Source organism: Notamacropus eugenii, chromosome 5, assembly GCF_028372415.1.
Source record: "Notamacropus eugenii isolate mMacEug1 chromosome 5, mMacEug1.pri_v2, whole genome shotgun sequence".
Taxonomy (NCBI): domain Eukaryota; kingdom Metazoa; phylum Chordata; class Mammalia; order Diprotodontia; family Macropodidae; genus Notamacropus; species Notamacropus eugenii.
In genome coordinates, this window is record NC_092876.1 from 184831989 (window position 1) to 184855164 (window position 23176).

The 23176-nt window shown below is 42.7% G+C and overlaps 1 protein-coding gene across 1 annotated transcript in view; it reads right to left on the bottom strand.

Moving 5' to 3' along the window:
• The window catches only part of B3GAT1 (beta-1,3-glucuronyltransferase 1), a 58784-nt gene extending 35847 nt beyond the window's left edge, over window positions 1–22937 (bottom strand). The window contains exon 1 of the mRNA XM_072611638.1: window positions 22783–22937. The gene's annotated coding sequence lies outside the window, so the exon portion shown is untranslated. The remainder of the gene's footprint in view (window positions 1–22782) is intronic.
• Window positions 22938–23176: the final 239 nt, after the last annotated feature.

A 23176-nucleotide genomic window follows, 5' to 3' on the forward strand; every position in this document is an offset into this window, starting at 1 on the left:
ACCTTCCTTTCTGGACCTTTGGGTACTTTTCCTCCATTGATCTCTAAGACTCTCTCCCTCCCCACCTATCCCAGAAGTCTCACTGAATAGCTCATTTATTTTCTAGTGTCCCCCAACAGGTCTACTAGGCTTCAGCCCTGGTCTGTGAGTCAGAATGTATATCTGGATGTGTGTGTATTTCATTGTGGACATTTGGGTTTGTGATGTCTGTATTTTCACATGTTTTTGTGAGTAAGCACTCTTTCCCCCTTCAGAACTTACCTGGGAGTGGCAGATGGAGGGAAATGAGGAATTAATTCTATGTTTCTGACATTTGGCATCTATATGGTATGTGTATCTCCTTCAGCAGGAAGGGAGAAAATTTGAAGGTTGACCTGTGCTGTTATCCCTTAAAGCTTGGCAGACTTCATGACTCCTCTTAGAAAGAGGTGTCTCTTGATACACCAAACAGTGCCTCTACTAGGCACTCATCCCCCCACACCAAGGAAGCTGACTGTACCCTGGTTTCACTAAAATTTTGTATTTGAGAAGTCAGAAAATGTGTGCAGTTGTTAGAGTTAGAGGTCATCATATCCGCTTTCATCCTCCTCTCTCCCCCATTTTACAGATGAAAACACGGAGGCTCTTAAAGGACTTGGGCAAGGTCGTACAACTAAGAAAGTGGTATAGGTTCTGGCAAAGTCGGACCTTGCAACATGCTTAATCCAAGAGTTCAGATGAGTAATCAAACCAGCTTCCAGAAAAATTAGGCCAGCAGTAATTTGAAATTACACGTTAGTGGATAAGTAATACAGATCAAAGGGACTCCTATAGTGAAGAGTGCTTAAGCTGAGATATCATCAACATCCACATGGTGTGTAAAATTAGCGCGCGCGCGCACACACACACACACTCCCATGGATAATCTTCTTATCATAGATGTATGCACATCCTCTTGCACAGAGACCAAATGAGGGATGCTGAGGATGTGTGTGCATTTGCACAAATACAATTGGTATTATTTTACAGTTCTGTGAACATATCCTGGAGTGTGTGTCAGTGTTCAGGTAAGAGAATTCAACAATAGCTTTTGATTCTTAAAAAGATTATGGAATCTGAGAACTCCTTTGAGGGGAGCACGGTGAGGTTTTAGGGGAGGCACGAGAGGCAGGACTTTGTCATCCTATCTCTTATACCTTCTTTACTCCAGAATTTCTTGCTGGAGGGAGTAGAAGTCAGTTCATGACCTCCAAGTCTCCAGGAGCTAGCTGTTAGTCAAAAAAATCTCAGAAGCCATTTTGTTCCCGACCTGACCAGAATGACTCTTAGATCACCACCACCAATTAGCAGTCCTTCAGTCTCTTCTTGGATAACTTCGGTAAGAGGGCTATCACCACTTCAGCAAGTAGTCCACTCTAATTTTAGATTGCTGTAATTATTAGGAAGTTTTCCTTTCAGATCTAATGCTCTGTCATTCCCACCTAGTTCTGTTCTCTGGTTCAAAATAGGCCAACTCTATCCTTTCTTTCATTTGTCAGCCTTTCTGATACTTGAAGATAGCTACCATGTTTGTCCAGAGCTTCTCTCCTCCAAGATAAACATCTCTCTGGTTCCATTAACACATCCTCACATCTCGAGTGCCTGTGTATCTTAGTTATTTCCATCTGGACATCATAGGATCACAGGATCACAGACTTGGACTGGAAGCAGGGATACATATTTAACAAAAGGGTCTTTGAAAAAAATGTAAATCCAACACACTTCTTATTTATTTTTTTGAAGGCAGTTGGGGTTAAGTGACTTGCCCAGGGTTGCACACCTAGTGTCTGAGGTCAAATTTGAATTCAGATCTTCCTGATTCCAGAGCTGACACTGTATCCATTGCACCACCCTAGCTGCCCTGAGTATAACACACTTTTAAGTTTAATCTACATTAGTAGCATGTCCTCCCTCATATCTTGTTTAGATATTCAACAAAACAATAAATCTAGCTCTGATTTGTAGCATTTGTTGATTTCTGAAGTGTAAATGCTCATTTTGAAAATTCAATGATGGCCTGGTGTAAGCTGACTCCAGCACTCCCTTGGCTAGAAGGGACCTTAGAGACCAGTTAGTCTAGTCCCTTCACTTTATAATGAGGCAACTGAAGCCAAGGGAGGTTAAATGATTTGGCTGAAGTCATATAGGTAGTAAATGTTAGTGGTGGGATTTGAATTCGGATCCTCTGCTTTCAGATTCAGTGGTCTTTCTGCTTCTATGGTGCTGCTTCCTTTCTCTAGTTTTTCAGTGTCCTGTCAAGAATGTGCCACCTAGAACTGAACATAGTCTTCTAGATGTCCTCTGACCAGGGCAGAGTAAAGCAGGGCTATTACTTGACTTTCTCTGTACACTCTGAATCTCACAATGCAAGCTAAGACCATGTAAGTCTTTTTGATGAACTGCCATATTGCTGTGTTGACTCACACTGATCCTGAATTCCATTAAGACCTCATACTCCCCTATACATATCCTCTACTCAGCTCAGTTTGCTTTTCTCATTGTCCTACAAACTCACCATGGGCTCCTTCACATCCTGGATTTTTTTCCTCTATTATGGCATGCTCTTCCCCTGCTCCTCTCCCAGTCCTAACCATTAGAGTCCCAGGACTTTTCCTGACTATTCCAACTCTTCCTGAACTCCTTCTCCTCTGGACTGTTAGCACTTATGCTTTTGAACCACACAATATTCATCTTCTGTGGTGCTGAATGGTTTGCTGTTGTTTCATGTGATGATGATACACAATATGATTGGGTTCTTTCCCTGGTTCCTGCTCTAAGTTGTTTTTTCAGTTGTTCTTAGCTGATGGGGGTGGGTAGAGGGCTCCTCAATTTAAAAGAGTTTCTGTACGTGGTTTGTTTGTCAGCCATCTGCCTAGATTGATGCTTTAGGAAGAAGATCTATGGGGATTTAGCTCTGTCTCTGTTTACATGAATTGACTCATTTCTTTCCTTAACCAAAACCCATTCCCACACTGTATCCAAGGACGGGTAGGGTAGGGAAGCTAGTAAAGTCTGTTTCTAAGGTGGCTTGTAAAAGAAATGCCATTCAGATAGTTTAGCTAGATTTCGGTAAAGCATTTGAGAAAGTACATCACCTTATCCTTGGAGAGAAGATGGAGAGATATAGGTGTGATGATTAAAAACAACACAAATTAAGACAAAACCCAAACTGTTTAAGGACAGTGTGGGTACAGTCAGAAGAGGACTGGATTTGGAATCAGATGACCTGACTCTCCCACTTAATACATATGTGACCTTGGACAAGTCAATGGGCCTTAATTTCACCATTTGTAAAATGAAGGGATTGGATTAGATGACCTCTAAGGTTCCTGTCAGCTTTAAATTTACAATCCTATGAACTGGACCTCAAGATTAGTTAATAATGTTTTTATATCAACTTGGTGGGAACTTTTTAGTGAAGTGCCTTAGGGAGTCTGTCATTGGCCCTGTACTATTTAATATTTTCATCAGTGACTTAGATCAAAGCTTAGTTACCATATTTGCAGATGGTACAAAGAGGGGAGGGATAACTAACATACTGAATTGGGTGAGTCAGGATGTGAAAAGATCTCAGCAAGCTAGACCTAATGAAATTTAATACGGTTAAATGTAGATTTTACATTTGGGTTCAAAGAAGCAACTTCCCAAGTACAAGGCAGAGGAGATGTAACTAGACTTCGATTCATCTGGAAAGAAAGGTCTGGGTCTTTTCTTGCAGTACTCAAGAAGCTAAGGTCATTTTAGGATTTACTCAGGAGCATAGTACCCATTTGGTGATGTTTGCATTTTGCCTTCTAGGACATGGTGTTCAGTTCTCAGCCCTACCTTTTAGGAAGAATATTGATAAACAGGCCAAAAGAGGCTGATCAGCTTGGTGAAGAGACTAGAGATCATGCCTTATGAGAATTTATTGATGGACAATATTTTCTTATATCAAGCTGAAATTTGCTTCTTTATAACTATATGTGTGTATGTATTTTTTTCCCCATCAAGACGTACCAGAACACATATAATCCCTGTTCCATGAAGCTTACTCCTTCATTCTTTTCTTGGCTCTGCTCCTGACTTTCCCGACTTCCTTCTTTACCTCAACAGCCTTCTTATCTTGGAATATTCCTCCGCTGCAATTTTCCAGCAGCCTTCCCACCCTGCCCCTTTGGCCTCTTCTTGTGATTGTTTCTTTCCTCCCAGACCAGCAGTGTTCACTCTTCTGTTCCTCTCAAGCCTTTACTCCTGATTCTCTCTCTCTCTTTTTTTTTCCACCATGCATCACACCTTCTCCCTCCTCACTCTCTTCTTCAGCTTCCTTTTATGTGGTCTTCCCTTATTAGAATATAATCTCCTTGTTGTTATTCTGTCATTTTTCAGTCCATGACTCCATTTGGGGTTTTCTTGGCAGTGATACTGGAGTGATTTCCCATTTCCTTCTCCAGCTCATTTTACAGATGAAGAAACTGAGGCAAACAGGATGAAGTGATTTGCCAAGGGTTCTATGGGTAGTAAGTGTCTGAGGCCAGATTTGAACTCAGGAAGATAAGTCTTCTTGACTTCAGGTCTAGTATTCTATCCTGTTCCACCTAGCTTCCCTTTGGGGAGAACTTTTATTTGGGTTCCCTGTGTTTAAGCATAGTACCCGATACATAGTGAGGGCTTGACCAATGTGTGTTGACTTGACTTTTATACGACAGACATTCAAATTCTTAAAGAAGCTATTGTGTACCCCCTAAGCCTCCTCTTCAATCTAAATATTTCCATTTCCTTTAGTACATTCTCACATGACAGAATGTCATCCTTGCACTCATCAGTATCTTCTCTAGCATGATAATGTCCTTTATAAAAAGCATGACATCCTGAACTGAGCAAAACACTCAACATATGGTACGACCAGGGCAGAGTATACAGTCTTCCTAGTTCAGGACACTTTGTCTCTTTTAACGAGCCTGAGAGCTCACTAGTTTTTTGTTTTTGGCTACTTTGTTGGGTCATGTTGAGCTTGAAATTCAGTAAAATCGCCTGTCCTTCTCAGGTGAACCTTTGTTAGCATTACCTTCCATATTTTGTACTTGTGAAGTTAATTTTTTGAACCCAAGTACTTTACATTGATCTCTATTAAATTTCTTCTTATTAGCTCCAGCCCTGTGCTCTAGCCTGTTAAGATCTTTTTGGATCCTCACCCTGCTTTCCACTGGATCAGCTGGCCCTGCCAAATGTTCCCAAGCAGATGAGCATTGATCCTATTTTTAAGGAATCCCTCCCCATCTCACAGGAAAATTCTGTAACATATTCCCAGAATTATTTGAATGTGTAGCAAGCTACACTATCAGCAAGTTATTTCTTCTATCTAAACTAAATTATTCATGCTAAATTTAAGCCTGTTTTTAGTATCTTATGGGCCCTACTAATCATACTTGAGTGGTGCCTAACCAGGTGTTTATCTGCACTGCCCAGCCTGACTTGGCACAGGAGGGCCCATAAGGGAGAACAAGAACATGGGTGAATTTTAGTTCATTTGAATGTTAGATAATTAGGCAGATTCCATAGAAAACAGCTTACATGTTAATAGTTACCATTTTACAGTTAATAGTCTGGCTGCTTCTTGTAGCAGGGCAACATGACTAGTCATCTTATGAGGAAACTGAGCAGCAGACACCTTTGACCTCCTGCCCATCTATGCCAGACCTGCGAAGCCATTTAGAGGAGTGAAAATGTGTTCCCTGCTCATTCTATAAAAGACTTGGGACTGAAGAAGGCCTGGAGCTAGTGAAGGACGTCAAAACTCAGGTGGCTCCTTCTTTGGGAGTCTGAACTTAGAATCAAAGTATTTGAAAGGTTTAGCATTGCTGAAATAAGCTTTGTAAATCAAAACCTGCCCTTCCTCTTAACTCCTCCATTTCTGTTAATGGCACCACAATCACCCAGGCTCCAAACCTCAGAATCACCTTTGACTCTTTCTTCTTCCTCACTACCTACATTTAATCAGTTGCCAAGACCTGTCAAATCATAAAACCATCTCCTCTTTTCCATTCCCACTCCAATCAGCCTCATTAATACCCTCACTTTTTTATCTTTTATGGACTATCGTGCTTTAATGGGTTTACCTTCACTTGGTCTCTTCCTCTCCCTAGTCCATCCTTGACACTGAAACCTAAGCAATACATTTCCATCAGTCTGCTCTCATCACTCCTCCGGTTTCCCTCTGTCTACCAAAATATAAACTCTTGATTCTCTCTCTCTCTTTTTTTTTCCACCATGCCTCACACCTTCTCCCTCCTCACTCTCTTCTTCAGCTTCTTCAGATTATATCTTGACCTTGACATTCAAGATTGTACATGTTGTGGCTAAACCCTATCTTTCCAGCCTCATTTCAAACTATTCCTATTCACTTACACTTTTTCATCCAACCCAGGCTCCTCCTTATTACCTGTCCTCTGCTGCTCTCTTCTCCTCTCTCCATACATTGGCTCACAATGCCTTTGGTGCTTCCTGCCCTGTTCTCTCCACCTCTGAAGAGGAAGAGGTCACAGTCAGCTGAGGAAATCAGAGAAGGCTTCCCAAAGGAGGTAGTGGTTGGAAAGAGGGAGGTGCTTCAATGGACTGACATGGGGGGGAAATAAGAGATAACATTACTCTAGCTTCTAAGAGGTTTTATTCAGAAGCCTGACCCTCCCCTTCAACTTTTTTCATTCTGCTTTGTATCAATTTTTTGCCTACTTGGTCTTCATCTTGCTAGCTTATGTGCTATTAAGGGCAAAATCTAGGTGGCCTCCATTTTTCTTTCCCTGGCTTTTAACACAGTTCCTTGCATATAGTAAATGCCTGCTGGATTTAATTTAGTCCTAATCTCAATTTTATACATAAGAAAACTGAGGCCCAAAGAGACCCAAGTTTTCACACTGTGGCAGAAATGGGACCATAATTCCCAGGTCTCTCCCTTCTCCTGGTCCAGTAGACTTCCTACAAAACCACCCTGGCTCTGGAGTCGGAGGCCTGGGTTCAAGTACCACCTCTGAAACTTCCTCCTTATAGGATCTTGGGCAAATCATTTCATCTCCCTGAGGCTAATTTTCTTCCTCTGAAGGATGAGAAGGTTGGACTAGCTGATCTCTCTGGGAATCCTGGAAGTAAGTCCTCTTCAGGTCTAGATCTGGGATCTTCTACAGGCCTGGGAGCCAGACCAATTAAGTCTTGGCAAATGTTAGATGACTTAAGTTACTTAGGCCAGGAAAACTCATGTACCCAGATTCATGAGCAGGGGCTCAAGTTACTCACCCATTTTCCTTATGGACAAGTTCAAAAATGTGATTTCTAAACCATGGTATGAATGATGGCTTGTATTTAGTGGGAAGGCCACCAAATCCTGGAGTTTATGAACCCCTTAAAAGCTTCCTGACTCTTGCTCTGGATACTGGGCATGCTTTTTTTTTTGCTGCCTAAAATGCCAGGATCCTGCTGTTTTCTAGAAACCTTGATACGCTGTGTTTGTGCTTCCTGTTCGTTTTAACCAGCTCCTTTCCATTATCCAATACTTAAAATCCCCTTCTGTGACCCTGGAGATGGAAAACCAACCAGATTTGCTCAAGTATGAACCTGGGCCACTCCATATGAAGCAGGCATCCCATATCAATTAGAAGGAAGGATTGAGAGCTTTGTTCGAATTCAGGATGCTGAATATGAACTTTCTGAAGGAAAATCACTGACTCCTCTTCTTCATTCTGACATGGGATGAAGATCAGTCCCATTTGGATTCCTGGTTGCCACCCTGACCATAGCTTTCTCTCAGTGCCCTTTTTCCTGTTCTTGCCCCTGGATGTTTCAATTTAAGCCTCCTTTCCCTGGGCAAGTTAAAATTTACCATAATAAAAGTTCTATTGTTTTATATCTTGATTCTTTTGGGAAACTGCAGGATTTGAAGTTAGAGGTTTTGGTTGTTTAGTGGTTTTCGATCATGTCCAACTCTTTATGACACCATTTGGGGTTTTCTTGACAAAGATACTGGAGTAGTTTGCCATTTCCTTCTCCAGCTCATTTTACCAATGAGAAAACTGAGACAAACATGGATAAATGACTTGCCCAGGATCACACAGCTAGTAAGTGTCTGAGGCCAAATTTGAAGTCATGAAGATGAATCTTCCTGACTCCAGACCTGGTGCTCTATCCACTGTGCCATCTAGCTGTGCAATAGTCAGAGAACCTGGGTTCAAATTCCCACTCTGCCCTGTAGTAGCTGTATGACCTTGGGCAAGTGACTTCACTTCTTGGCCTCATTTTTCTCATCTGTAAAATGAAGCAGTTGGAAAACCTACCTGATAAGGTCCTGATCCCAGGATTCTATTCTCTGTCCTGCCCCTAATCCTTAGGTCCTATAACTGCTGTTAGGGAAACACAAGCACAGCTCCATTACAGTCCTGGCCTCATACCTTTCCTTCCTTCTCATCCCACAGAGACAATTTGAACACAGCTACTCAGAGCCTTCACAGCTCGACATTCTCTTTGATGGGGCTTGTGTGGCTTCAGTGAAAGCAAGGGAAGGAGAAGAAGGAATAGAAATCAGAAAAGCAAAAGTAATATTACGAGTGACTTTTGTGTGGGTGTCTAATCTGTGTCTAATGGTGGCCATCTCTAAGGTGTGAAGAGGAAGAGGGGGAGGGAAGAGAAAAAAGGGAAAAAAGAAATTTACATGATAACTTTGTTGTATATTTAAAAGGAATAACAAGTTGTGCACAATAGATATACAGTTTCGTGTGCAGTCATTTTTTAAATTATGCTGTTATGGAAATGGTTATTTTGTTCTATAAATTAAAGATAAAATAAATTAAAAACAAAACAAAAAGGAATGACAATCTCTGAAACATTAGAAATGAAGTAGAGCCTTCAGTCATTTTCTTTGCTTTCCTGGGCGTGCACTTTGGGGAATGTGGAAGGGGAGACTTATGGTCAGACTCCTCCCTCCAGATGAGGCTACACCTGAGGTCTGACACACAGAAGGTAATCAGATCTGTGAAGTAACTACCTTTTCAATTCATTTCAGTAAACATTTTCTAAGTCCTACGTGTAAAGCACTCTGCTAGGTGCAGTGAATATCTGAATGATAGAGTCCTGCCCTCAAGGAGCTAATAAACACTTTCCCAAGTGGAGATGGAGGAGGTGGTAACAAGGGTTCTGACCCCTAGAAACTTGACCAAATGGACTGGTAGCCTTGAGATTTATCCCAACTAGAAGTAGAACCTAGTCTAGGGGAGGGAAAGGAAAATAGTTTTTCTCTGTATTAACTCTGCATTAACGCTGATCTTTGGGACTCATGTCTCTTCAGGTCAGAACAACAGGTCAAGTGATGAGTATTTGTCCTTTGTTTTTTTGTGCAAATTGCATGTGAACCCACTCAAGATATTCCATATACCTCCCCCAATGGAGACAATGTTGTCAGTGTGCCAGGGGGTTCTGATGAAATAAATAGGACAGACTCATGTTCTTCACCTCTAGTGATTAAGGGGATATAAGGGGGTTACTTGTTTAATCCTCTTGACCACTCTCCTCCTGAATGCTGTTTCCTCTCTGTGTCTTTGAGACACTGCTAACATCTAACTGTTGAATTTCCCCTTCTCTGTCTCCTTTGCTGGATTATCATCTATATCATGCCCACTAACTGTGGGTATACCCCAAGATTCTATCCTGGATACCTTCTCTCTCTACATTCATTTGGTGACTTCATTAGCTCTGATGAATTCAAGGATCATCTCTAGGTATATAACCCCTCTTTCTCTCTCTCTTATACTCCCCCCATATATGTGTGTACACACACATACATATATACATATACATATATATCCTGGCCTCACACCTGATCTCTAGACTTGTATCACCAGCTGTCTATCGAACATTTCAAACATTTCAAACTCAACATACAAAAACACAGAACATTATCTCTTCTGCACAAACCCATCTTTCTGAATTTCTCCATTTCTGTTGAGGATACTGTCGCCCTTCCTAGTCTCCCAGGTTCACATCTTTAGAATTATCCTAACCTCCTCCTCCTCTTTGACTCCACATATCCAATCAGATGCCAAGTTTTATTTGATCTCTACAATGCCTCTTGCATCGGTTCCTGTTTCTCCATTCACATAGCCCCTACCCTAATCCAGGGCCTCATCACCTCTCACCAGAACTACGGCCAAAGCCTTCTAGTGGGCCTCCCTGCCTCCAGTCTCTCCTCTTTCTAATCCATTCTCCACCTAGTGATCAAAGTGATATTCCTAAAGCAAAGGTCTCACCCTGTCATTGCCCTAGTCAGTAAGCCCTAGCGTAGGGATTCTTAACCTTTTTTTTTTTTCTTTTGCATATGTCACAGACCCCTTTGGCAGTCTGGTGAAGCCTGTGGATTCCTTCTCAGAATAATGTTTATTGCCTACATTCATAATGGAAGAAAATGCTAAATTTCAGTTAGAAATGAGTGAAAATTAAGATGTAAGTTTTTCCTGTTCAAGTTTATAGACCCTAAAGTCTACCCACAGCCCTCAGGTTAAGAACCCCTTCCCATTATCTGTAGAATTAAATACACACTCCTCTGCTTGGCATTTAAAACCCTTCCCAACTTGGCTCCAGCCAACCTTTCCAAGCTTTTTACATATTATTTCCCTTCACTTCATCCTCACATGGCATGATTCAGCGGAACTGGCCTGTTGGCTCCTTCTCACACGTGACATTTCATCACTAGCCCCCAAGCTTTTGAACAGCTTGTTTCCCCATGCCTAAAATTCATCCCCCCCACCTCTGCCTCTTAGAAAGCCTAACCTCTTTCAAAGCTCAGCTCTAGTGTCATCTCCTATATATCCCTTTCCTGACCTCCCCAAAAAATCAGGATAGTGCCCGCCCATTACAATGTATTTAATTTGTATATATCTTATAGTTACTGGTGCATAGTAGGCTCTTAATAAATATTGATTGACTGACATATAAACACTATGTCTTGTTTATATCCTCAGAACTTAGCACATAGTAGGTGTTTAATCAGTATTTGTTGATATTTTGATGAATAATTTACCTATGACAAACAGGTTCCCTGGTAAGGCCTCCATGCCCCTCTGAGAAAAGGTTAGACAGAGATAGCATGGATACTCCTGTAAAAGCTAGCACTGAAAGCATAGACTCACACCTTCCAGGCAGGACTGTGTGATAATGATGGATAGAGAGGTCTCTAAATCTCTGGTCTCGTTGACTGTAGATTATGCTGACGCTATCTATATGTTGCATAAGCAGTATATTATATAGACAGTCACAGGGTAGCCATATATCAAAGCGACAGATGCTATGCGTTGTATAGATGCTGGGTTATAGGCAGCCATTATATATTGTGTAGACAGAATGTTTTATAAACAGTAGCTCTGTGGATTCCCTCCTGTGGGTTGTCTCTCCTGATGCCTCTTTAAGTCCTGAATTGGTCCATTTCTCCATGATGGGCTGCCCTCTTTGAAGCTTTGGGATGGCAGTTGGAAGGACCAGGATTGCAATGACTAGAGATGGAGGTTAAATTAAAGACAGAGTGAAAGTCCCCCAAAGACATTTGTCAGGCAGTTAGTGAGATGAGGAGAGCAAGGGGAGTGAGACATTTTGTTCTGGCAGAGGGGGAGGCATGCTTTCTCCCCATGGTGGTCCTCTGGCCTGCTGGTCTCAGACTGTCCCTCTCCCAGGGCCTGCTTTTCTGTCAGGCTCATACCCCACTTTTCACCTTACTGTACCCTTCTTCTAAGGTTCCCTGATTTAATTGTACCTGAGCTTCATGGATTGTTTTCTGTGTCTACATTGTCTCTCCTTGCCCTCTCCCCTGGCCAATTGAATATCCCTAGGGCGAGTGTCCAAAATTCCTACTTATGGCTCTGGGGGAAATATTTTCTTATTAGGAAGCAGCAAGGGCCAGAGCTGACTTGGCATCAAGGGACTTTACTTGGCTAGCTTTGGGAATGTCATATTACCTTAACTGAAGATCTAGAAATTGTCTGTCTTATCATTTTTTTCCCAAGAAGTCTTCTTAGAACTACCAGTTGACCTCCTCCTCTCCTCTATCGTCCCAATCTCCAGAACTTCCAGATTACTGTGAGATTCTTCACAGATAAACTTGGGAAAGTGCTCCAAGAATTCTCCAGATTGTATTACAATTCTGATTCTCTAAGGGAACCCAACACTGAACATGGGAGCAGGCACATTGGGAGATGCTGTGAATCTACTACTATTGGGTGGTTATCCCTTTAGAGGAGACAGGTGGGATGTGCCCACCTGGTTACTAGGAGGCAAGTACTGAAGGTACATAGATAAGCATAACCATTGGTCATTGTGTTGGAAATGAAGCATGGCATATATCCTCAGGGAAGAAATTTCTTTAGCAGTAAAGAAGTTTTCTCTGGGCTTATCTCTCTAATGTCAGTTCAGGGGAAATGAGTGGCAGCTAGGTGGTACAGTGGATAGAGCACCAGTGCAGGAGTCAGGAGGACCTGAGTTCAAGTCTCACCTCAGACACTTGACACTCACAGCTATGTGACCTTGGGCAAGTCACTTAAGCCCAATTGCCACATCCTGGGTCATCTCCAGTCATCCTGATGAATGTCTGGTCACTGGATCCAGATGGCTCTGGAGGAGAAGTGAGACTGGGGACCTACACAGCCCTCCCTCACTCAAAACAAAGTCAAGTGCAAGTCATGTCATTATTTCTCTGATGGCGTGGTCTTCTTCTGCAACTAAGGACGAATATATCTCAGGGAAGATGATAGAGATGGACCTCAAAGTAGGGGTTCTTAACTTCTCTGGCAGTCTGATGAAGTGTATGGACCCTTTCACAGAATACTATTTTAAATGCATGAAATATATACATTTACAAAAGAAACCAAAGGTTTGTGAAAACAAAGATATATCTCTCCCAAAGTTCATGGACTCCCTGAAATCCCACGGTAAGAACCCCCATGCTAGAGGATTTAGGAATGAGCTGGAATATAAAGAGAAGGGGCTGGATTGAAGCAGTGAGAGAGGAGTAAAAGATGAGAGGGTTTGAGCTGTGGGGACAGAAAAGAGAGGGAGAAAATGAGACATCAGGAAGGAGGCAGAAAGAGAAGTTGGGGATGGGGGTGAGGGTGGAGGACTGCCAAAAGAGATTGAGAAGTCTGACTGTGAAAGTTGCTGAGAATTTTAGTGCAGAGGCCCCAGGCTAGTCACGTGAAAAGGTCTGCTCCTTAACGACAACCTGTCAAAATCACTAATCTTGCCTGGTCACACTGGATGAATTATTAAATTAACTGTGTAGTGTAGAGGACACATCATTAATAGCTCCTAGAAAGCAGCCCCTTGTCTTTGAGCACACCAGGGCAGGGGCTAGGAATGTTTTGGGGCTCAGCTCACTTTTGTTACCCTACAAAATTATGTGATTCCCCATCAAGAGAAATACATTAGGAGATTCTCTTCCCTTCCGTTCTCTTCCCTTCCCTTCCCTTCCCTTCCCTTCCCTTTCCTTTCTTTCTCTTCCCTTTCCTTCCCATCCTCTCCCTTATCTTTCTTAGTTTAAAACAACCCCTATAAGGGTTCAGAGTCTTGTGGGACTCAGATCCAGTTAATAACACTTTTCGTAGACAAGACCTTAGAACAGTTAAGAATAGGACTCAGGAGGGCAGGTTTAGGATGCTGGACTTAAGGCCAGGTTTAAATAGTGAGGAAATGAATCTTAGGAATGAATCTTAGGTTGTGAGACAGGAGAGCCCCTGGTATGTTAATCTAGCCTCTTCATTTTTAAGTCTTAGAATTTCAAATAGATTCAACATGTATAAATTCCATTTGGCTGATGGTCAAAGATGTCACCAAGAGTGTTTGTAAACTAGACAACTGGCATAAAAGATACCCTCAATTGCCAAGGGTGAGTGGGTAGAGACTGTTCCATGTCAGGGACTCATGGGGTTGGCTCTGGGGATGCCCCTGGGAAAAGGAAGGGAGCCGTATAAACTTTTAATTTTAACTAATTATTCTTGATAACTAAGTGCTGAGGTCGCTTGTTTCTTCATGCTTGGCATCCAAGAAGCATGACTCCTTGGGGACAGAGGTAGATTACTATGGCAAATACATACTTTGGAGAAAGGGACTTGGAGGAAGCTTGAAACCAAGCCCCTGCCCCCAAAACCTCAAAAGCATCATAGAAGAACAATAGCGCTAGATGACACCTTGGGGACCCCTGAGTCTAGCTTCTTCATTTTATATAAGTGGAAACCAGAGCCTCACAGATGATAAAGAGACTTGTGCAAGGTCACAAAGATTCATTCAATTCTTACTGAAATTAAGGTTGAGAAGGGGTGAAGTCAAATCAATCCTTAATTTCATGGACTCACAGTGTTAACAATAGAAGGAACCTTAGAGACTATATTTATCCATTACTTCATTTAGAAAGGAGGAAAATGGCCCAGAGTTAGTGTCAGAGCAGGGACTAGTACCCTGGTCTGATTCCCAGTCACTGGACTCATTCAGCCGCATTGCTTACATTTAGCCCCTGGAGATATAAACAAGGCTCATTTGGGATTGGGCCCTTCCTTTCAGAGTACTGTCTTCTGGTCTTATGACTTAGGATGAATAGAAGACAGGGGAATGGAACCCTCTGGTCTTTTCCAGTCCCAAATCTCAATAACGTAGACCCCAATCCATCCACCCTTGGAAGGGCAGCCTAGAAGCTTCCCACAGTGGTGGCAGAGACCTGAGCCTACTTCAGCCTGTGATGGGATGTAGAGAATTGTACATTTCATACCACTTGGCCTCCTCTGAAACTCTAAGCCATTGCTTCCAGCACTGAGAAGACTGAGTCTTACTTAGGGACTGGGATAGTCTGAGCCTCCCTTCTTGCTCCTCAGCCTGGTCAGAGCTCTTGGGTATTCCCCTTTTCCTTGGTGTTCCTTCTCTTTCTACTGTCAAATGAAACCAAAACAAGTCTCCAGAGAAAATGGCCTGCACTGCTTTTCTCAATATCTTGTTATCACTAGTTCTATCTTCTTCTTGACTTCTTTAAGGGAAATATGAATGCTGTTATTACCCTCTAAATTTCTGACCCTGATGAAAATTTCCCACCTGTGCCACAACTCTAGTTGTCTACCCTAGTTTCAGTTCTATTGAGTCACTGTTTTACTTGCTTTCTTCTTATTTCAGTGTGGTGGTGGTGGTGTGGGAAAAATTGCATTTGGAGCTAGAAGACTTGAGTTTGATGGGTTCTAATACTAGTTGTATGATGATAAATATGTCACTTTATCTCTTTCAGTCTGAGTTTCTCCACTTGCAAAATAAAGATAATAATATTCATATTACCTGCCTCCCAGAGTTGTTGTAATATAAATATTTAAATCTTAAAGGGCTATCTATATAAATATGAATTATTGTTATTTTTAAAAGTTGCTGAGGAGACTAACAGGACATTTTTGTTAATTTAACAAATGGACAGAATTAAAAACAAATTATAAATAATTTATGATTTTGTACCAAATAATTTTGGTTCTGTACTTGAATGTTTGTTTTTGTTGATGGTTATTAAAACAATAAATAAGTAATCTATTGATGATGGCGTAGGAAGTCCTGACCTTCCTGAGCCCTGTCATTGCTTAATGCAGACCTCTAGCAGGAAATGGTTTACTGGGAAAGAAGGATTTTCCTTCATCATCCCAAGTAGAGGGGAAAGCCTCTCACTCCCTAAGCCTGGGTGTACTACTCTATGTTATTTGGCATTCTTGTTCTGCTGTGATTTTAGAGAAATGCAATGTAGCTTAGTAGAAAGAGAACTGAGTTGCCAATAAGTCCTGGATTCTACTATAGACTCAGACTCTGCCTGCCACCAGCCAAGCTGTGTGATCTTGGGCAGGTCGATAAAAGATGGTAGAACCCTTTCTTATGACAAAATTCTATTGCTCTGGTTCAGTGGCTGTCAAACATTTTGGCAGTGGTAGAACTCTTCAGTAAACTCCTCTGAAATTATTATTTTTAATGCCTGCTAACAAATGATATAAGGTTCCCTAAAATAAGCACAGTTCACTTGTAGCACTGTTCTAGTCCATTTTCTTTATATTGAAGATAGGGAAACTGAGGCTCAGAAACAAAATAATAATCACAGCTGCTACATATTAGAATTTGCAGAGTATTTTACAAGTATTATCTCATTTTATTCTCACAAGAATGCTATAAGGGAGGTGTTATTATTAATCTCCATTTTACAGATAAGGAAACTGAGGCAGACAGAGATTAAGTGATTTACCCAGGGTCACACAGCTAGTAAGTGTCTGAAGACAGATTTGAACTCTGATCTTCTAGGGGTCTATCTGCTGGGCCACCAGCTGCATATGACCTGCCTAACATCACACTACCAAGTAGTGGTGGAGTTGGGACCATAATTCATTTTTACTGACTCTTACTCACGTTCCTGTGACTACCCCAGTTCTAGATAATCTTTCAATTTCTTTTGTGTGACTTTGAGAAAGTCACTCTCCTGTGGGCCTCAGTTTCTCATCTGTAAAATGAGGGCATTAGACTAAGTAGTATCCTCTCTTCTTTCCCTTCTTTCTTCCCTTTTCCTTTGACATGAACTGAATTTGTCCCACCTGCTTTCTGGGGACAGGTTCTTGTTATCAATGATGACATTTTGGCTTTTGAAAACACATAACTTCAGCTACATAGATCTTCCCAAGAAAAGGATCTGCTACACTTGGCCAGCACATTTCAGTGGAAGTGAAAACAACGTCATCCAACAGATATTTAGCCCTGATAGAATATTATACTGCAAATATGGCTTGCTTCATAGACGTAATGTGTTCCAGAAAAATTTAGAGACGTTCCCTTGGGAAAAGAAATCCCTGAATAGACCTAGAATAGGTGAGGAAAGAGAGGCATCATGGCAGTAGATAGGGAGCTGGCCTCAAGAGCGAGGAAGACCTCATTTTAAGTCCTACCAATGACACTCAGTACTGGCTGACATTGGGCAAGTCACTTAACTTATCAATGCTCTAGCCTTAGGCAATTTCTAGGACTCTGAATTGCAGAGAAGGTGCCATCTTGCATTATGGAGGAGGAATTTCATCATCTGGGAGTCCTCTTATGTAAATGAAATTATAGGTTCCGTCCCTGTCCCATTGTGGGTAATTGTCAGCAGTATTCATTCACTCAATAAATATCATTTTAAGCATTTTCTATGTGCAAGACACTGTTCTGACAATTTAGGAGAGATAAAAGACCCTATCCCTGGCCTCAAGGAGTTGACCATCTAGGATGCTTTCAGAATTTTTTAGGTACTTTCATAACTCCAGGATCTTTTCTCCATTGTCATCATCCCCTTCCCCTGAACTCTTTTATAAGCAATTTTCCTAAGCCGGAAATCCCTAACTTCATTTTCACAGCTCCGAAGACTTAGTTCACACCCTTTTCCTTTTGCTGGGTATTTGCGAAGTCTAATAGAACCAGACTGTAACATTACACTTCACATCTAACATATTATGTATTCCAGCCTGAAAAATTCAAGTTTAAGGCTTTAGGTTCTATGTACCAGATTAATTCCTTAGTTTGGATTCTAGTTCTGGCTGCCACTTAATAGATGGCTAACTTTTGATGCTTTTGGATCTTCACTTGTAAAATAAATGTTCCTCCCCTCCCTGCCTCAGAATGAAGATGAGATGAGTAATCAATGCAGAGGTACTTTGAAAACATAAAATAATTATATAAATATATAATTCTGTCATCTTTTTGGTAGACTTGAAACTATTAGCAAATAGTATGGTATGATATAGTATAGTATAGGATGGGATAGTATAGTATGGGATGGTATGGGATAGTATGATGTGGTATGGTATGGCATGACATGACATGAGATAGTGTAGTATAGTATAGTATAGTATAGTATGAAAAGAATGTTTGGGATACATTGGTCAGAAAACATTCCAGCGTTCAAGGTAATACTGAGAGAGCTGTCCTGCGCTTTTCATGGAAATTACGTATACTGTTGCTACTGATGGAATTGTTGAAGCTGATGCTGAACTTTTCTGCCATTTGTCCTTTGAACTTGATGTGCTGGAGTCTCATGAGGGAAACAACATGAAGTCAATTGACATTGTGCCTTGGCAACCAGTATGGACATATTTGTATTTATACCTACACAGGAAAAGTATGGATAATAACCTGAGTTTACCTAAAAGTGACTAACACCTGAAGAGGAAACTTCTGTCCTAGAAGGAAGGAAAGGAAACCCAATCTTATAATATATGTGTGTATACACATATACATACATACATTTGTATATATATCATATTATATAAACACACATATATAAATGAATATATATGATCTAGTTGAGAAATAGTGTGGCCTGGTGGATAATGTTTCAGACTTGAAATCTGGAAGGCTCAGGTTCAAATCCTGCTTCTTACATTTACCGTAAGGGCCATAGACAAGTAACTTCACTTCTCTGTAACTCAGTCAATTATCTGTTAAGTTATTCATGAGATTTCAGATCCTATATATATACCTTTATATCATAGGATCATAGATTTAGAGCTGAAAGGACCTTACAAAGCATTGAGTCCAAGCCCCTTGTTTTATAGAAAAGGAAAATGAGACACAGATAGATTGTGACTTGTCCCCAGTCCCAGAATCCCTGTCCTCTGACTCCAAATACAGAGTTCTTTTCTCTTTGTTTAGCTGCCTCCCTATCCTATATCTTTTAATTATTCACACGCACTAAGAAATCATTTCTATAGCTCTAACTTCAAAACAAGAGGGATAAGTGATGTGAAGTCTCAAGATTTTTTTTTTTTGGTATGCAGTCAACTCTTGATTATCCACCTATGGATAAACCACTGCATAGTTTATCAGGGGCACAGTTTTAATCCTGATTTGGCTTACCCCTGCTATCCAGTTTTCTTCTGGGCTGTCTGCCCTGCCATCAGTTGGTGTGTGCTCAGGGAATGCAAACTCATTTTAATATTGGCTTTAGCCAAACCTCATTAAGAAGGTAAATTTGCTGTTGCTGCAAAAAAAAAACAAAAAACAAAAAAAAACAAAAAAAACCCCACAAAAAATCATATAATGCATTCCAAGGAAATACACATATATATGTTATTTTGGGTTATCCAGGGTTATGAATTCATTATGGTCAGTGTTCTCTGCCATTAGGATATAATCAAGAGTTCACGATATTGGGTTTTATTTCTTCATTTCTTGGTAGAGACCATCCCTATAAGTTCTTTTTAAAATGGCCACTTTATGATAGATCTGTAAAATATTGTTTAATAATCATTATTCCACTTAGTAGCTTATCTTTATTTTTAAAATCCCTTTGTAACTTTGTGAAAGAATGCACTCATCTAGAGGTGCAAAGTTTGGTTTCTTTTTGGTATGGGTTAAGTGAGCACAATTCTGGGGTGTTGGAGAAAGCATGGCTTTGGGGAGAGAAGAAATCGCTGTGTGGAAAAGACATGGACCACAGGAAGGAGCAGGGGAGGATGCTTCAGTGATACCCTGACTTGTTCTGGTGCTGGTTAGTATAGGAATTCCCATGATAAATGACCCTGGGGTCCCTGTCTTTTCATTTAGTGGGAAATAGTGGAGGATGGGAGGTAGGGTCCTTGATGTCTCTAACAAATCCCAACAATGGCATCCCTCCCTCTGTCCTTGTTAAGGAATCATAAGACATTTTACTCAATTGTTTTTGAGGAAACATGCTTGATTTTTCTGTTGTCCAAGTAGTAGAAAGTAAAGATGGAGAGTCAGTGGCCTGAGCCTGAGCCACTGGTTAGCATTTCTTTGGAACCATCTTCAGGAAGGTCATATCCCCTTGGTGATCTGCTCCTTTTTTCTTTCAATCCGTTGCCAAGGCCACTCCTTAGACTTGGGGTCTGGGATGCATTTATGGAAAGGCATCGACAGTAGCAGAAGGATGATGGGAGAGTCTGGAGTGCTAGGTCTCCCTACTATGCTCAACTTGAGTGGAAGTCTCGGTGAAATGCTATCTATGTGCACCAACTTCTGGAACCCTGCCCAGCTAGCTATTCTACCTAATTTCCCCTCTGTCTCCATTCAATTCACGGGAATGAAATTTCTTCCCTTTAGGTAGGAAGTTAGATGCCCTGCTACCCTGCAGCAAAAACCCCTCCAGGACTCACTTCCATGCTAGATTTTCCCAAGCAAAAGTGGAGACTGTCCCAGAGGTTGGCAAAGAAGTCCCTCTCTTTTCCTGGTCTTATTGGAGACATAATTCTGACTGTGAAATGTGGGAAACTGTACACCACATCTAAGTTCTGGTTTCCAGTGGCCAATATATACACTCAGAGAACTCTATGTTTCTCCCTTCCTTGCTTGCTACCTTCCCCTAATTTCCTAGCATGGTGCAGCCTTCAGGTGGCAATTTGGTTGTTCCTGTTGACTAGACCAGCTTGTGGTAGCATTAAAGATGCTACCCCCGATGACCTTGTTGCCAGAGTCCTGGCTATCTCTAATTCTAATTCCTGTCCAGGGCCCCATGTCTTTTCTGCTCCCCTCACCTCAATTCAAGACCTGCTTCTGAATAACACATTTTTTTCCACCCAGAATTTATCAGGGGAAAGGAGAAAGCCCACCTTGACCGCCACCTCTTCTTCTCTGGGGCTTGTGTCCCCCATCCCCAACATGGCCACTGTAGAAAACTGCACCCAACTCTAACAATGAATGGGAGAGGTAAGGAACTACCCCTAGGCTTGGGCCTCCCCTCAACTCTTTCCCACCAGTCTTGTAGTTGGGGGACTTTGTTTCTATGTGATACACTTCTCCCAATATTCTAGCCTAGAAAAGTCTGAACAAACCTACATGCTTACCTACCAAAACATGGAACATACATGCACAATTCCCTTTTACCCCACAGAAGATGCTGAGGTACACATGTATACTAGCTCAAATACCTTCAACTTGCTTATGTGAAGACACACACATACACATACACATACACACACACACGAATACTCCCCTACCCAACTATATTCTTAATATCAAGGCAGGTTAAAAAGCAATTGCATAAGAGGTACCCCCAGCCACACTAGGGCACCTCTGAGAACAGTCAAGGGCATTAACCCTTTCTACTCCCTCCAAACTATCTTTCCTCTTTTTGAAGAACACCGTAGCAGAAGGGCCATTAGCAACCAGGATGGGTTCTTGAAGTTAGAAATGGGCACTCACCTTGAGCCACCCAAGGAGTAAATATCTTTGTCTAGTGTGGCTGAAAGAGAGAGATGTATTGTATTCTGGGTCTGTTCAGTTAGCAGTCACTACCTTGCAGGATCTAAGGGAAATGTCACCATTCCTGTCTTCCATGGTACCAAGAGGTAGGATAGTGAAATTGTCAAACTACGGAACACAAGAGCAAAAATTTTTGTGGCGCTATATAATTATGCCACACAATCCAGTGATGCTTACCCATGCCACATTAACTTGTAGAGCTATACAACACCCCGCCACACAAACTAAAAGGTGTGTTCCAACAATACAATACTTCACAAACCATCACGATGCTGTTCTATGTAATCAAACCACAAGACATGGTTGTGCTGCCCAGTCCTGGAGTTCTCCTATATTTTAGGTGCCCCATGTCACAAACAGCTCCTGGCAGTACCCTCCCCCGAGTTACAGGATGCAGACAAGAGGTTAGTAAAGGAATCTATTTATTCCAAAGACCTGTGTCAAGGAAACTTCTAATGCCTTCCCTCAAAAAAGTCACCCTAACTTCATTCAGAACTGAAGACAGTAATGAGGGGATACGCTCTTTGAACTCACTGGGTATGAAGGATATGTATATCTTGTTGTGTATATGAAGGGGAGGGGGAGTCTCTTGACCTTAGTTACTCTGTGCCAGGCTGTCACCTCTATTCCCTGGCAATGATGGGTCCTGTGACTTCTTCTCCTCTTCCTTCCTCTGTCTCTGAACTGCTGTTTTTAAAGTTGTACTCTTTGACTTTGGAGAGCAGGGGACCCAGGGACCTTAGACAAGAGACCTAAGGGGAGGGGAGCTGTAAATTGGAGTCAACTAGCTTTCTCTTCACCATCCCATAGCAGTCACAGACTCTTGGAAATCTCTGCCGGCTCTTTCTCCTCCATCATTCCTAGGACCCTTTAGAGCTTGAGCCCCTCAGATCCTGTGTCCCCCTCAGAGAAGTTAGCTCAAGCTAAGGATGAATAGGGAGACCAATGGCTGATGGCGGTGGAAGCAGGAATGGAGTAAAGCACTCGCCTCACCCCCTGGTTTCTCTCTTCCCCTCTATTCCTAGTCGGGAATATGATAGGAAACGTCTTGTTTAGGGCTTGGGAGGAAGGGGCAGATGGCCCATTAGCCTGGGACAGTTGGTAGGAATCTGGTGAGTAGGTTTCAGCTCTCTGTCTCTTCCCCCCACCTCCCAGCAACTGAAAGCCTTTCTCCTTTCTCATCTGGAACTGCTGTGTTTTGTTTAGGGGTGTCTTCTTTTAGGAAACCTCACAGCCGCGCACCACCACCATTCCCAGGCAGCGCCTTCCCCAGCCGGGGACCCCCAGCCCCCGCTCTCTCCAGTGCCTCCCCAGCCTGGTGTGACAGCCTCAGCCTGCTCCCTCCGGGGTGGGGGTGTGTGGGGAGCCTGCCCTTCCCCCTCCGCACACAGGGACGGACATGGGATGGGTACTGATAGAGATGCATAAAGGGGCTCTGTACGGCGGCGGCGGCGGGCAGGGATGAGCCGGGGAGACGGCGGAGGGCGGTGGGGGCTGAGAAGGAGGGAGAGTTACCTGGCTTGGCGAGTCTGAATCCTCCGGGGCTCGCTCCAGCTCCATCGCGCAGCTCTCTCCAGCCCCTAATCCCCAGACGCGGCGCCCCGCTGCTGCTGCCCGGGGCCCGGGCGCCGGGCTCCCTCGCTGCCCTGCCTCGGTACGCTCGGGCTCCGGGCCGCCGGGGGCCACTTCATAGCCGCCGCCGCCTTCCCCTCCGGCAGCTCGGCAGCCCGCGGACCCCGGCCCCGCCACCCCCGGCTCTGGTTCTGCTCTCTTCGCCTCGGGTTCTTGCGCTCCGACCCCGGCTCCTCGGCGTAGCTCGAAGGCGACAGAGGCGGCCAGAGTCCGGGGATGCAGAGCCGGAGCCGGCGGGCGAGCCGGAGCGGGACCGCGAGGGAAGGGGGCCGGAGGG